We start from the raw sequence: 12264 nt of genomic DNA, 5'->3' as shown, positions 1-12264 counted from the left end.
AAACTAACTACAAGCGGGGGGAAACAGCTCACTGCGCAGGCTTTTTTTTCCAAACAGCCCATATTTTTCCCAAAGTCGGGTACTTGATTAGCATCGGGTCCATTCGGATGGAGATACTGAAACTAACTCCATCTGACACCGTACATCTGCAACCCACCATAAAAGTAGGAACCGCCATGTATGAGATGTACGGTGTCGGATGATGTTGCTACTTGATAGGGTGTTTGGAACAGAGATCGGATCTGTTCTTCAGGGCGCCTCACTCCCTTATAAGTTATTATTTACTGGAGATGTTCTCAATGCATAGTAGATGTATTTGTGGAGATTAGATCTACTCCTCACATAAGGTGATTCACACCGATCTCGTGCACATCCTACCATGCATTGGGATCATCTCCAGTAGTTATAAATTATTATTCACGGGAGATGTTCCCAATGCATGATGGATGTGCCTGTGAGGCGCCCATGTGCGAGGAATAGATCTCATTCCTAATTGGCAGGTGATCCGGCATGTCAGGAGCTTCATTGTTATGGGAGTCTTCTTTAAGTTGTATAATTTCATTCTGGATCCGCTATCCATAAAGTGTTTCCATCTTTATCCACAAAACACTACTGCTATGTATTGGGAGCATTTCCCCATGAATGAATGATAAGAGAGATACAGCTATAATGTACCGTGGGTAGAGATGTGGTAACAGACTATAGGCAGTAAGTAGTCTAGTAGATTCGAGCCCATGTGATCTTTGTTGTAGGTTTTTGACATTTGTTTTGTGGCATTGTTCGATTCTTTGGCGATGCTTGTGTGAATGGTAGAACTATTCATGGCTCGGTTCATTCTAAGTCGGGCTTGGACATGACTTCTGGCCCGTAGACTTGAGCTTGGGCCCAAAACACCAGGCCCGACCTTCTTTTAGGTTGGGCTTTGGGCTTTCTCAAAAAAGCTCGAGCCTGAGCCTAACTTGATAATCTATTATATGATAAAACTATATTTTATAATATATAATATGTTTTTTCTTTGTTCTTCTCTTTTTTCAAGTGATAGTGATATTTTATAGAGACAAAGCTCAACCTATGAATAAGTCTAGTGAGTGGGAGGTAAGGTAACAATAGGGATCTACCTAAAAGACCATAGATGGCTTTGGAAAAGATAGAGGAGAAGAGAGGTTGCACAAAGCTACAATGGAGCTTTTAATGGAAGTTGGAGGCATAATCAAACAGAGCTTTTACTTTGGGGTCCACATACGAGCACAAATTCGGCTACAACCTTGCTTCTAGAAACCTCTCATGCCTTAGTTGTTTTGATTGAAGTTTCAATGTGATGGTTCATTGTTGTAGTTCTTATGTGTTACTTGATTACATTATAGTGCTCAAATAATGCATTATGGCTAACCTACATTATGTTATTGCGCTACAACACTTTTGGTGTTGCATGCAGCACAAGGAATTATTGCGTCACTGTATGTGCTGCGTCACTGTATTGCATGGTGACGATGGCCTCTCGCATCTCACTACAAGAACTCTGATTTGTTGTAATTCAATTGCTAAGTGAGATTGTGTTGTAGGGGGTTTCTTTAGATTATCAATTATGGTTAGGAACTTTTTAGCACAGTTCACTTGCTATTTGAGTGCGGAGAATTAGACTCGTGATATAATGTGATTGTGCTATGGTTGTTTACTTAAGTGTCCATGGCACAATCTCCATAAGGACGAAATCCATATTTATAAGTAAAATTTGTTAAAATTGGGTTTGGTCATTTTACGATTTACCCAAATAAGCCCCCTACTTATTGACAAAAGTATTTTTGTTAGGGATGCCAATTTCTACCATATCCAATGGGTATCTGTCCCTGTCCTTCCTGATAGGGTGGATTTTTTTCATGAAGGGCATGTTTTGAGGTGGGAACGGGTTTTGGGATTCTACAGCCCATATGAATATGGGCAGGGTATGGTATTAGGCTAAACCTGACCCTCCCCAACCCGCATATTGTTGGAAAACATATAAACTTTATGTATTAGGTGTTTAATTTTATGTGAAGAATATATATTTGTGTTATTTTACTTATTCATTGTAGGATTGGGGAGAGTTTTACGTTTTCATGTGCACAGAGAGTTTGAATTCTTAAAATCCGACCCTTTACGGGTTTTGGGACAGCCACAGATTGAGAGGTTAGAAAGACGAATAGGGTCTAGAATTTACAAAACCCTTACTAAACCCACCCCATTTCTATCCCTAATTTTTGTCTATAAACATATGTGACAAAAAAAGGTAGTGTTGGATCATAGTAGTAAATTCTATTATAGCAGGGAAGCTTCGCTTTTCATTATAAATTGTTAAGTGTTGGATGTTGGTGCTTGTAACGGGCAAGTAAGAGGGGGGTGACGTTTCATTTATTGTGACATGCGTGAAGGGCATGATTGATGACGTGCCTATTACACATGCATTAAATTCTTGACAAGTAATGATAGGTGTAATAAGGGCTAATGAGCAAATAATATGAACCGGAAACCTTTGAAAGTGATTTCCTCGGTGAAATCCTGTTGTGCCACATGGTAGTGCATGTGGACTAATCCTCTTCTATTTAAACTTAGTGGTTAAGGAAAATTGATTTGAGCTTTCGAAAATCCTTTGGAGTATTGTTCATCTTCTTTCCCAAAGTCTCTACTTCTTCCTCATCCTCCTCTATCGTTTGTGAAGTTCGCCCCTCTAGACTGCATCTGACGTAGCATAACGCACTCGACCAAGCTAATGCTACAAGCACCTGGGCGATTGAGTTCGGCTTTGGACTTGAAAGCCTCACATAAAGAACTAGGCATAGAACCTTAGTAGAGAGAATTGATAGAAGAAATTCTTGTGTGTGTTATTAAGCTTAGAAATAGGAGTATTTATAACAAACACTAGTAAACTTGTAGAGTAAAACAACTAGGTAATTCGAACTTGTAAAGCAACTAGGAAACTCGACTTGTAAAGCAACTTCGAACTTTTCTTCAGCATGCCTTCGACGTCCTTCGTTCGATGTCTATGCCTTCGACGTCCATCGTTCGATGTGATCACCATCATCCGATGCAGGTTGGTTGGCATAAGGAATCATTTCTAAGCTTGAACTGGCGCAGGTTGGTTCGGTGGGTCTCGAGTTGGCCCTCCATCATTCACCCCCACTTGGAAAGAACTCGATCTCGAGTCATGATCAGGATATGCAAGCGTCGCTTCTGGCAAATAATGATGAAGATCAGCAACATTAAACGTTTTGGAAATACCCATGTGATTTGGCAAGTCCACTACGTAAGCATTGTCATTGATCTTCTTAATAATCTTGTACGGACCGTACTTCCTAAGCCTTAGCTTGCTATGCTTCCCAACGGGTATGCGCTCATTCCTTAAGAACACCATGACTTCATCCCGACCTCAAACACCTGGTACCTTCGATGCCTATCAACTACAAGTTTATACTTCGCATTGGTCCGTTGAAGTTTATGTTCTTCCTTCTGTACTGACTGGATTTGTCTTGCCAACTGTTCTGCTGAAGTACTAAGACCTAGTACCCTGGGTAGCTTCACCAAGTCCAAAGCATGGTTAGGTACTTTCATATAAACAATAGAAAATGGGGATCTACCTGTAGAGCTATGAACTGCATTGTTGTAGGCAAACTTTGCTTGGGCTATGGCAAAGTCCCATTGTTTTGGTCTCTCTCTGCAAATACTGCGGATCAGGTTACCCAGAGTTTGATTTACCACTTCTGTCTACCCATCAGTCTGCGTATGAGTTGTACTGTTGAAATTCAATACGAGTCAAATAGCCTCCACAAGGTCATCCAGAAGTGACTTAGGAACCTTGTATCTCGGTCCGACGTAATGATCTTAGGCACCCCATGTAAATGGACAATCTCCCTGAAGAATAGTTTGACTATTGCTGTTGCATCCGCGGTCTTCTTGCATGGGAGGAAATGTGCCATTTTGGAAAACCGGTCAACAACCACAAAGACGGAATCCATGTTTCGCGGAGTCTTCGGCAAGCCCAGCACGAAATCCATAGATAAGTCTTCCTAAATAGCAGTAGGAACTGGTAAAGGCATGTAAAGACCAATATTCTGGGCATGTCCCTTAGCTATCTGACATATATAGCACCTACTCACGATAGTGGTCACATCTCGTCTCAGTTTAGGCCAGTAGTAACGCCCCTTGACAACCTCAATCGTCTTGCCCCTCCTGAGGTGTCCTGCTAAGCCGCCACCATGCAAGTCCCTAATGACTTTCTCGTGAAGGGATATGCAAGGAATACACAATTGGTCTCCCTTCATAAGAAATCCATCATGTACGTAGAAATCACCCGCTGGTTTCCTGTTCATGCACTTCTCCCAAACCTGCTTGAAGTCTTCATCCTGGGCGTACAGATCTTTCAAACATTCAAAGCCCACAATTTCGATACTGAGAGACTTAATCAGGGCTACACGCCTGCTCAAAGCATCTGCCACTGTATTCTGTTGTCCAACCTTATACACAATTTTGTATGAGAATTTATCAATAAAAGCAGACCACCTAGCATGTAGATCACTCATCAACTGTTTTTGCTTACTTAAATACTTAAGAGCTTGATGGTCGGTGTAAATGACAAACTCTTTAGCAATCAAATAGTGTTCCAAGGTCTTCAGTGCCCTCACAACAACATAACACTCTTTATCATAAGTGAACCACTTCTTTCTACCTTCACATAGCTTCTCACTAAAGAAAGCAACTGGTCTTTTCTCTTGTGATAACACAGCCCCTATGCCCGCTCCACTAGCATCACACTCAACCTCAAATAATTTGTCAAAGCTTGGCAGTGCTAAGACAGGAGCGGTACATAACTTCTCTTTTATTAGGGAAAAACTTTGCTCTTGTTCCTCTCCCCATTGGAACTTACCTTTCTTCAAACACTCAGTGATAGGAGTTACAATACTAATAAAGTGTTTGATAAATCGCCTATAGAAAGTTGCTAACCCATGAAAACGCCTTACGTCGGTGTCGTTCGTTGGAGTTGGTCACTCCCTAATGGCTCGCACTTTCTCCTCATCCACTTTAATTCCATCATTGCTTACAATGAAACCCAAGAACAATAAACTATCACTCATAAAAGTACATTTCTTTAAATTAGCATATAGTTTATTTTCCTTTAACGCACTCAATACCCCTTGGATATGTCCTATGTGCTCATCAACAGCTTTGCTATAAATCAAAATATCATCAAAATATACCACAACAAATTTACCAATGAAATGACGTAGTACCTGATTCATCAGTCTCATGAAGGTGCTTGGTGCGTTAGTTAGTCCAAAAGGCATGACTAACCACTCAAACAATCCGTCTATTGTTTTGAAAGTTGTCTTCCACTCGTCTCCGGGATGAATTCTGATCTGATGATAACCACTTTTGAAATCAATCTTGGAAAAGACCACAACCCCATCAAGTTGATCAAGCATGTCATTCAACCTAGGAATGGGAAACTTGTAGCCAATAGTGATTTTGTTGATTAATCTGTTGTCAACACACATCCTCCAACTCCTGTCTTTCTTCGGTGTCAATAATGTTGGTACCGCACAAGGACTCATGCTAACTTGGATGTGTCCATTTTTCAACTGTTCTTCCACCTTCTCCCGTAAGATCTCATTCTCCTTAGGACTCATTCTGTAGTGTGGCAGATTAGGTAGGCTAGCACCAGGAACAAAATCAATGTGGTGTTGAATGTTTCGCATGGGTGAAAGCTCATTAGGTAACTCGTCAGGAACTACATCATGAAACTCGTTGAGCAGTCCTTGCACTTCCACTGGAATTTTGTTCTCCCCTAGTGGTTCACTCGTACTCTCCCCTTTTATAACCAGTAAGTGGACTTCGCGGGTATCTTTACACTCCCTTACAAACTCAGAGTGGCGATGTGTTATGGTAAGAAAATTCCTCTCCTCTACCTTCGAAGCCTTGGTTTGGTTCTTTTCCACCATAGGTAACAGTGTATAGTGCACACCCTCTTTTTCAAGCTGGTATGTGTTCTTCCTATCCAAGTGTTTGGCATCTGCATCAAACTACCAAGGCCTACCAAGCAAAATGTGGCAAGCATCCATATCCACAATATCACAATAAACCTCATCAATATACTTACCAATAGAGAATGGAACCTTGTAGCGTTCCTCCACACGTACGCCCCCGACTTCCTTGATCCAACCAATCGTGTAAGGGTTTGGGTGTTTCTCAAGAATTAGTTGCAGTTTCTTCACCACATCTCTGCCAATAATATTCTCCTGACTGTCGCTATCAATAATCAATTAAAACAACTAACTTTGTATCGTACACCTAGTGCAAAACAATTGGTGTCGTTGTGTGTCATCTTTACTTCTCTGAGATAGCATGAGCTTCCTCACAACACACGTGTACTCTTCATGCTCATAAGTACCTTCTTCGTCCTCTCCATCGGGCCCACAATATACTTCGTCATCACCAACTTCTTCCTCATCCCTCTCCACCATGTTAACTGCCTTTCTCCTGGGACAGTCATTAGACCTATGCCCAACTTCATTGCACTTAAAGCACTTAAAATGAGCAAGTTTTGCATAGGGATTAATGGTTTTTGGAGGGTTTGAAGTATTACCTCGAGTGTTTCCTCCCGTTGCGGCCTTACTGGTGTTAGCTACATTCAGCGGGTGGGAGGGTTGTACCCCTTGAGTTGGCTTGCCCTTGTCAACTGCTGCGGGCCTGTTGTCGTTCCCGCTATACCGTTAATAATTATCGGCTCAAGTCCTCTCTTGGAACATTAACTCAGCCTTCAAAGCTAAGTTCCTCGCTTCCTGCACACTCATAACCATCTGGACTCCAATATTGTCTCGAATAGCAGGCTTCAAACCACTCAAATAACAGGTTGCCTGTTGATTGTCACTTTCTGACAACTGGTTCCTTTCAGCCAATCTCAGAAATTCTAAGGTGTACTCGTTCACACTTCTCGTTCCCTGCGCACATCGTTGATACGGTTCAAACATGTATTTCTCATAATCAGGAGGCAAAAACCTACCTCTTATTAATTGTTTCATGTGTCTCTACATTCGAACTGGACCTCTTCCTTCTTTGATCTGAGTCTCCCTCATTCGTTCCCACCAGACAGATGCTCCTCTATTCAATCGAAAAGCTACTAGTTTCACCCTTCTTTCTTCCGAGATCTCCATGTACTCAAAGAAACGGTCGACCTCGGTGATCCAATCTAGAAGGCCCTCTATATCCAGATCTCCACTAAAAGTAGGGATATCCACCTTGAGTTTAAACTCATCATCATTCCGACGGCGATTGAAATTGCCATGGTTTTGCCAATTCCTACCGGTCCTGCCATCACCGGGAATAATTGGAGCAACGCCGAACTCTAGCTTGACGTCGCTATCATCATCAATAATAGGGTTCCTGGGTATATGATCAATGATTGGCCTACCGTGGTTGTCTCCTCCGACTTGGTGCAATGTGTTATCCCTATTCCTTGGAACATCCTCCCGCAACAAAGTCCGTAGTTGTCCAACGATCTCTGCCAACTGTTGCTCATGTTACGAGTGGTTGTTCGCTGCTCTTCGATTGCTCTCCAAACAGCTTATAACCCCTGATCTCCGTCACGGGGTTGGTTGCAACTGCTACCGTCTTGGTTGGCCATCTAACTGGGCGAACTCTGGCTCTGATACCACCTGACGCAGCATGACGCACTCGACTGAGCTAACGCTACAAGCACCCGGGCGATCGAGTTCGGCTTCAGACTTGAAAGCCTCACTTAAAGAACTAGGCGTAGAGCCTTAGTAGAGAGAATTGATAGAAGAAATTCTTGTGTGTGTTATTAAGCTTAGAAACAGGAGTATTTATAACAAACACTAGTAAACTTATAGAGTAAAACAACTAGGTAATTCGAACTTGTAAAGCAACTTCGAACTTTTCTTCAACATGCCTTCGACGTCCTTCGTTTGATGTCTATGCCTTCAACGTCCATCGTTCGATGTGATCACCATCATCCGATGCAGGTTGGTTGGCATAAGGAATCCTTTCTAAGCTTGAGCTGGTGCCGGTTGGTTCGGTGGGTCTCGAGTTGGCCCTCCATCAGCATCTCTATAACCATGTTATTTCTTTGGAGAAGAAACAGATGATTGTGTCATTTTGCTCCTCAATAATAAACTCCCTTCAAAATCTCTCCTGAGGAGAAAAGGATTTAATATAAATGGTGACTATAATCTTTGTGGAAAGGAAGAGGATTAAATCATATATTTAGAAATTGCACAATTGCAAAACAAACTTGGATGATGGTCAATCCAAATTGTAGTGGATTAGGGAAACAAAACTCTTTTCTAAGAGATTGGTGGACCAATATCTGTAAGGATCTGTTAAAAGATGAAGATAAGCTTTTAGAAAAATATGTTTTCATATTGTAGTATCTCTAGAAGACTAGAAATCAAAGTGTGTTTAACAACACTTCTATCTCCCCCCCGTTTGATCATTGAAAGGGTCCTTAACTCATTTGTGGAATATCATGATGCCATTATTAAGGAAAAAGAGACTAACAACACTAAGATTTGGAAACACATTATTTGGAAATTATCTTAGGTTGGGATGATAAAGATTAATTTTGATGCCTCTTGCTATGATGGTAATGTTTGCTCGGTAGATAGTATTACAATAAACCAATTAGGGCAAGTCATTGATGTAAAAAGCTTATATTATTGGAGTTACTACTATCAATGTAGCAGAGGCTTGGGCTGCTTGGGAAGCCCACAATTTGACATGGAATGTCAAAGACTATCTGCTCGTCATAGAGGGAGATTCAAAGCTTGTGATCACTTGCCTGCAATAAAGGAAAGCCCCGCCATGGAACCTTAGAAGCATCATTCAAGATTGCCTGGAGATGAAGGATTTGTTTGTGAATGGTATAGCCTACATACATGTCTTATGTGAAGCAAATCAAGTTGTTGACTGGTTGGTTCATGAAGCGCAATCATCTATCAATGGTGTGGTTTCTATTAATCCTTGTAAGCTTTCATCACCTTTAGCTTTCATTTGTTCTGGTGATCTGTGGGGACGTGCTACCCCCCGTCTTGTGTAGCACATTTGGTTCTATTAAAAAAAAGGGTTTTAAATGAGAAGTTGAATTTAAGGAACATAAATACAAGTTAAACGTGAAGATTTGTATTTGTATAGGTTTTATTAGGATTCGAAAGCATCATATGACTAATAACTTTTAAATGGCATTTACATTTCCCTTGTTAAACTTGTTCTACCCCCTTTGGCCTTTCCACCCCCTCCCCCACCCCATGATGGATTTTTTAAGTAAAAAACATATTATCCTAGGGTAGTTCCTTAGGTTTGAACTTCATGTTAAAGTATAGAAAATCAATATATTCATAAGAAAAAAGAATAAAGAAAGAAAATTAAAAAAATATATATATAAATATATATATGGGTTGAACCCCTATGTTGTTATAGGAAAAGAAGAAGTGGAAGAAAATTCAAAAATTATGAACTTCATGTTGATTAGACAAAATTTAAGTTTTTCCTTACTTGTTGTTTCAGGTGTTGAAGGCTTCAAGGATTAAATACAACATTTAGCAATGTTTGTGTTGATTAAACCCTAACAAATAAGAAAATAATAAAAAGAAATTAGTATATAGCACTGCTTGACGATTAGGAGAGGCGAGCCTCCAAAGGCACCTTGTCGTCTAGGCATTGCCTTGACAACTATGGGGTCTCTTTTCTTCTTGACCCTTGATTTTTGCATCTTTGGGTTGTAACTTCGTTTGCACAAGACAATGCTACAAATTTAGTAGCAAGTTATATAACAAGTACTAGTGCAACTACCTTGGGTTGCAATTAACCATGATAGCTGATTGTCAACCAAATTCATAATCCAACCTCAATGCCGCCCATGTTTATTTGCACCAAATCAACAAGACATAAACTTATGTTCTCTCTAGGCACTAGTTAAAGAACTGTTGTTTATGGATAAAAACTGTTATTTATCATTTTATGTATTATACTTGTACATTTGGGATTACCCAATATGTCCATCTAATCCCAACCGAACTTATTGTCATTGGTAGCTCCCAAAATCCCAACCAAAGCCTATAATCTACATTATGTGCCCTATAAAAGTGCCAGCCTGAAGGTCAAGAAATGGTTGGTTTGGATCATCTGGGTTTGAATGCACTTAGCCCAAATTGAACACCCTAGGTTACATTCTTTATGATTCTTAATAGATTTATTATTAAATCTACCAATTGGTATTCAAGGCTCAGTTTGGAAAGAGTACAAATACAAATATGTAAAGTACAAAACATTGTATTTTGTATTATTCTATATGTAGAGTACAAAATCATGTTACTGTGTATAAACTATGAGTATAACTGTACGTAGCAGTGTACATTTAAGTCCTACATAGCTTAAATTGTTTAAACTCTAATGACCATAGGTACAACTTACAATATATTAAATCACCTATTTAATACCCAACTCAAAAATCATTCATCAACACAACCTAATAAGGCACCTTCAAAATGATTGTTGCATATGATTCTAATTTAGCCTGGGGTTTGCCTTTTTTGAAAGAATGCTCTCCATTACTTATAAATAGAACCATTACTAGATGTACCACTTGGTATATATAATTACATAGGAGATCACATCTAGTAGTCTGTCAGATAAAAGTTCTACAATGTTGTTATTCCAAAATGTCAAAGGTTGGCATTTGGTTACCCTTACCATATTCTTTTAGAAATAGTAAGCATATCTAGATCATAATTATCATCAATTAAATGCTTATGAGTTATGAGATAATAAAAGATGATTGATTATAAGGTGTATAAGTGTGATTTGTTGCAAATTGAAGGGACCTAAGGAGTAGGGGTAAACCAAAAAGGACATGGGTCAAAGTAATAAGAAATGATTTAAGTGCTAATAATTTAACGATTGATATGACATTAATCATAACAGAATGGCGAAGCAGGATTCATGTAGGAGATCCCATATAGTTGGGATAAGGCTTTGATGATGTTGATGATCATGATCACAAGGTCTATAAGCGTAAGGTAGAGTGAAGATAGGCATCTTCATAATGTCCATGCATAGAATATTGAATGTTTACCTGTTATCTATGTTTGGTTAATCTTGGAGAGGATATTCTATTAAGTTGGTCAGTGATTGTTTTAATTTGTATGGCTGTACAGGCTGCATGCTCAGGCTCTTACATTCCAGCCTACAAAAGGTGTTAGCTACGTTCATTGTGGAAACTTAGATGTTGGATTTTGGGGACGAAACGTCTTCAATTTTCTCATTTTATTGGAGTTCTCGAGATTCTCTAAATACGTTCATTAATCATTAGATGTGAACTTCACTAGTTGCCATATTGTCACTTTCTTTCAGTAGGAAAAATAGTTTGAACTCTTATTGTGGATTGATGATGTGTAGTCTAGGTATGATCATATCCTAGCCGTCGGTTTCAAGGGCTATATATGGTGTTCAGTAACTTGAGCAGCTTGAGTACTATCGTGCTTACCTATCTTTTTGGAGGAAGAATAATCATCTGGCTTGAGTATTATCGAGCAAGGTTTAGCTGAACACTTTAGTTGTTTAGTGAGCTGTAGAACCAATGATAAGGTTATATGTCAATATTAAATACATGGGGTTGGGGCCCACATCGTTTACAGTAGGGATCATCAATTTATTACTGGCATGGAACCTCATATTTGGTTCTATAGCCCGCTAAATAGCTAAAGCATTCAGCTAATCTGAATTGTACTCAACTGTTTAATTGATTGATATATAAATGTAACTTGGATGGGGCTGAAGTAAATGAGGATGAACTTTGCTGTGTTGTACGTTAATTGTCATGCATCCATCAACATTCATATTATCATTCGAGTTATGTGGTGGATTCATGATCTGGTAATCGAGTGATTAGGACAAATATTATACATAACTTTGAATTTTTTGGGAAATTTGATGATTATATTCAGTGTAATTGGTTTGGACCAATTCTTAGTATAGATTTGTAAAGTAGTGATTTAAGGCCCCGTTTGGTTCGCAAGAATAGGGGTCTGGAATCAGAATCCAAATGGACTATTCCATTTCTGATTCTGATTCCAATTCCAATATAAACCAAAAAGACCTTAAGTTCCTTTGATATCACTCTCTCCGTGTTCAAGCTCGCAGGGAAACATTTTCAGTTGCTTATTTTAAGGTAAATGCAACCACGCGATGCAGACAAAGGGGACAGGATTTAGTAGGCACAAT

Source organism: Nelumbo nucifera, chromosome 4 (assembly GCF_055504915.1).
Source record: "Nelumbo nucifera cultivar China Antique chromosome 4, China Antique-T2T, whole genome shotgun sequence".
Lineage (NCBI taxonomy): Eukaryota > Viridiplantae > Streptophyta > Magnoliopsida > Proteales > Nelumbonaceae > Nelumbo > Nelumbo nucifera.
The sequence above is the reverse complement of the archived record's forward strand: the minus strand, read 5'-3'. Positions refer to the sequence as shown.